Below are 5,130 nucleotides of genomic sequence, written 5' to 3'. Positions count from 1 at the left end.
GAACAGCTGGTAGTTTCGAACTGCTGACCCTGAGGATAGCAGCCCTATTTGTATCCACTATACTACAAGATCTAGCAGCCCAGTATTTATCCTACAACACCACACCAGAAGTCCTTTATCTGTCAGATAAAGACCTTTTTATAGGATCTATAACTCTATACAATGTGTCAGTCACCTGTTGCTATTTAACAAGTAACAAAATCTCTGGGGACTAGCTGATCTTGACTGAGCTCTCCTGGGAAACCCTGCTATAAGTTGTAAATGATGCTAGCCTACATTCCTTGCTGCAAGTCAGGTTCTAGTCTGTTCCACATACTTATTCTGGACCTAAGCTGGGGAGGAAGCAGCTACTCAGGGGAAGTTCTTCTCATAATGATAGCAAATGTACAATAAGAAAAGTAGAAAATGTGATGTTTCATATGGGCCATGTTGTGAAGTGCTGCAAGTCGCTCCCAACCACATGCATTGGACAAAGCACCCCAACCAGTCAAATCCAAAAACAAGGTTTAGGGAAGTACACGCCACCTTAAAAAGGGGACTTGCAAAGTTACTTGGCAAAGGGCCTAGATATGGGGGAACAGAGAGTAGAAAATGGGGGGCAATAATTGACTCTACCACAAGTACCAGTTGTGCATAAAAAACATTCCAGTTATTGAGAGGAATTTTGTGATGTTTGCTTTCAGGGAAGTTTGCATCAATCACTTCACCTGATGGCAGGACACAAAATCCGCTTTCTGTGACATCTCCCATCTGTGCTTTGTGATGAGAGGAGAAGAGAGTTGCTTAATACATAGATACCAACAGTGGCCCCTTATGTTCTCTACTGCAGCCAAGCAGCACAGCCATCCACCTTTGTATTTCCTAATTTCAGTAGGCATCAAATTCAGTGTCTTAAAATTTAAGTAGTGAATTATTTATTATGGAAGAAGACACAGGATGTTACATTATTAGGGTGCAAAACAGCTACAGCTTATTTCCACTTTTTTTTCTAAACAATTTCAGTCAACTACTATGATACATAACCTTTCATTAGCATGTGTTTAAGTCAATTACTTTTATTGTGCAGTAAAATTAATAAATATAAAGTTTTAAAAGTAAGTTTCTTCCTAGAGAAAGTGAAGATATCATTTGACATTTGCATATAGGTTTTTCAATAAAGTGTTGACAGAATGAATGAATGAATGAACGATTTAAATTACAATAAAACAGGCATCTACTATAGCAATTTAGATTTGATTAATGTTGAACTTTATAAAATTTCAGAGATTAGAAGCTGAATATAAACTAGAATGGGAAATAAAGATGATAAAATGATCCTAAAAATGGAGGAAATAATACAAATAATAATTGCTAATACTCAATATTGTTTGTTAAATGGCAGAGACTGATCCAAGCATTTTGCATATATTAACTCAGTTCATTCTCCCCAAAACTTGAGGTAGTTTTTGTTGTTGTTTTTAGGTGCCATCGAGTCGGCACTGACTCAAGTGACCTTATGCACAGCAGAACAAAACAATGTCCGATCCTGGGCCAGCCTCGCTGTTGTTGCCACACTTGAGTCCATTGATGCTGCCACTTGGCCAATCCATCTCGTTGGGGGTCTTCTTTTTCTCTGACTCTCCATCTTACCAAACATGATATCCTTCTCCAGCGACTGTTCGATATGTCCAAAGTATGAGAGGCGAAGTTTGGCCATCTTGGCCTCTAAGGAGCACTCTGGCTGCACTTCTTCCAAAACGGATCTATTTATTGGTTCTCTTGGCAGCCCATGGCACTTTTAGTATTCTCCTCCAACACCGTAACTCAAAAGCATCAATTCTTCTACGTCTTCCTTAATCTACTGTCCAGCTTCCACATCCATATGAGGTGATTGAAAATACCATGGCTTGAGTCAGGCGCACCTTAGTCCTCAAGCTGACATCTTTAAAATGATACAATCAAGATGGCGGCTCGTGTAGATGTGCCGTGAGGAGCTCTGTTACGAACAACACAGAATACCACCGGGCCAAGCAGACTCAGGGGATGGTGCTAGAACTCTGAACCACATATAAAGGAATATTTAGAGGACTGGAAGCTTTACAGCTAGGGGAATTTGTAGGAGAATCAAGAAATCTATTGCTTTCTAATTCAAGACACTCAGCTATTCCTGGAGCCACCATCTTGGGAGAGAACAAGTGGGGAGAGGATCAGAACAGCCACGAACGCCTGACAGAACCGAGGAGATACAGGTGTGGACATTCATTTTTTTTGGGTATCTGTCCATTTTTCATTGGTCTATTGCTGACTGCATATCTCCATTCTGATAACTAGAGGGGATACCTGAGGGAATGGATACCCCATTCCCACCCCTGGAGGATTCTACTATGCATACGCACAGATCCCCTCAAAATTTAAAGTGACAGTTTCGACAAACCAAATGGCCACTACTTGTCTGTCTGCTGTGCTATGATGGTTTGTGAGTTTCTGTGATTCTGAGGTCTATGCCACCGGTATTTTAAATAACCAGCAGGGTTACCCATGGTGGACAGGTGTCAGATGAGCTTCTAGATAAAGACAGACTAGGAAGAAAGAGTGACAAACTACTTCGGAATCTTTAGTCACTGAAAGCCTTATGAATAGCAGAGAAAACTCGAGGTAGATATGATTATTATCCCCATTTTACAAGTGAGAAACTCAGAGAAAGAAGTGTGAATATCCCAAGTTTGCATAACCAGAAAGTGACAAGTTAGGTTTCACCTTCAGAGATTCTCTCTCCCCATCTACACTCCTATGCTACAGTGTCTCCTGATTGCAAACTGTCCTACCACTTAGTGAAACTTTCACAAATACAATTCTTTTTGCAGTGGTCATCTAAGTTATCTAAATTTTACCCCCAGGTATGAATTCTATCAGAACAGCAGTTCATTACCAGATTATTTTGGATTCTTCCATCCCTGCAGACCAGCTGCTCTATCTACCTTGAAGACATAGCATCTTTGGTGCTTTGACTCTTAAGCATCTTTTTAGTAAGACTCTTTACACAAGTTACTGGTTGTCTTCAAGAATAATGTTCCAAAATGCATGAAGCGTTTCTTGAAAGTTGTGGACTACAATGTTCCAGTGCTTGGAGCCATGGGAGGAAAATGAAATTTAGTTTTTTTTTTCCCTGGATTTGTTAACAGAAGTAATCATTTCATAAACATATACTTTCCAGTCATAGTTGTTGTTGTTGTTATGTGCTGTGGAGTTGGTTCTGACTCATACTGGGTTTCTGAGGCTGTAAGTCTTTATGGGAGCACAAAGCCTCATCTTTCTCCTGCAGAGCAGCTGGTAGTTTCGAACTGCTGACCTTGAGGTTCACAGTCTGATTTGTAACCAGTCATAGTAGTTGGTGTCACATACACACGGGTAATAAAGCCTTATAGAATCAAAGGAGAAAGTCATTCACTTTCTCAAATTTTAAACTTTATAGAGTTTTAGGAGGTCGTATTGTGAGGAGCTCTGGTAGCGTAGTGGTTACGAATCGGACTGGGAACCACAAGATCAGCAGTTTGAAACTACCAGCTGTTCTGTAGGAGAAAGATGAAGCTTTCTGCTCCCGTAAAGATTTATAGCCTCAGAAACCCTGTACAGGGTCGCTATGAGTCCGAACCAACTCCACGGCACATGACAACAACAACAACAACAACATTGTGGAACAAAATAGTAGCAGCTTGTCTCATGATAACCTGGTTTCATGGATTCATCAAATATTATGTACCAACATTGTACATTCTTATTTTAATGGTTTGCATTAAACAATTGGTTTGCATTAAAATAAGAATGCTACTTTATGTCTGATTTATAAAACAGAATTTTATTTTTTTGTTGTTAAGTGCTGTTGAGTCAGTTCCAACCCACAGCAACCCTGTATAGCATTTTTGAGGAGCAACTGGTGAGCTTGAACCACTGACCTTGCAGTTCAAACTGACTTTGAAATCCAGCGCATTAACCCACAGCACCACACTAGGACTTTATTTTAGCAGCCAGTGTTATAACCCTACTACATCCTCGTGTGGCACTGTGGGTTAATGCGCCAGACTGCAAAGCTATTTGAACTGCAAGGTAGGCAGTTCAAGTTCACCAGCTGCTCCTTGCAAATCCTATACAGGGTCGCTATGGATTGGAACCGACTTGACAGCACTTAACAACATCAATAGTTTGTATTTGCTAAAAAATATCACTGTGGTGGTGATGTTCACCTAGTATTAAAAATGAGAGATTTATATTATTTAAAGACTTTTTTTTTTTCAGTTTATAGAATTAAACAGTAAATTTATCTGGTCCGTGAATGTGCTCTTTAAAGATGTAGACATTTCAGAGTATAGCTGTATAGGAATTGACTCTGCCTTTGCTTTTTAAATGTTAATATGAAAGTCCTCTAAAGAGTGTTAAGAGTCTTTAGTAGTAGGAAGGAAAGATTGTAAAAAGAAAGCATAGGTCTGCTGTTCAATACTTTAAAACAATTCAATTTTGTGATTCATAGCTCAGTTTGTGATATTTTATAGTATGTTAATATTAACATTGTGAAGATGTTTATTCCCATATATGGATTAGAGGAACCCTTCGTGTGGAACCTGTCCATAGACCAAGAGGTCGTAATTCAAAAAGAACAAGGGAATATTGTGTGGTTGAAACTCAGAAAAGGTTTGTGTCAGGATTATATCTTTTCATCATATTTATTCTATCTGTATGCTGAGCAAATAATATGAGAGGCTGGAGTATATGAAGTCAAATGTATCATCTGGGTTGGAGAAAGATGCACTAACAATCTGAAATAGGCAGATGACACAAACTTGCAGAAAGCAAAGAAGACTTGAAGCACTTACTGATGAAGATCAAAAACTATACTTTCAGTATGGATGACATCTCAACATGTTGTCAGGTGCCATCAAGTTGGTTCTGCTCATAGCTTCCCTAAGCACAACTGAAAAAAACACCACCTGGTCCTCCGCAATCCGTACAACTGTTGATCCAATTGCTGTTGCAGCTGTGTCAATCCATCTCCTTCAGGGTCTTCCTCATGTTCACTGACCCTTCATTTTACCAAGCATGATGTCCTCCTCCAGGGACTGGTCCCTTCTGGTAGCACATCCAAAGTGTGAGACACAA

Source organism: Chrysochloris asiatica, unplaced genomic scaffold, assembly GCF_000296735.1.
Source record: "Chrysochloris asiatica unplaced genomic scaffold, ChrAsi1.0 scaffold00286, whole genome shotgun sequence".
Classification (NCBI taxonomy): domain Eukaryota; kingdom Metazoa; phylum Chordata; class Mammalia; order Afrosoricida; family Chrysochloridae; genus Chrysochloris; species Chrysochloris asiatica.
The sequence above is the reverse complement of the archived record's forward strand: the minus strand, read 5'-3'. Positions refer to the sequence as shown.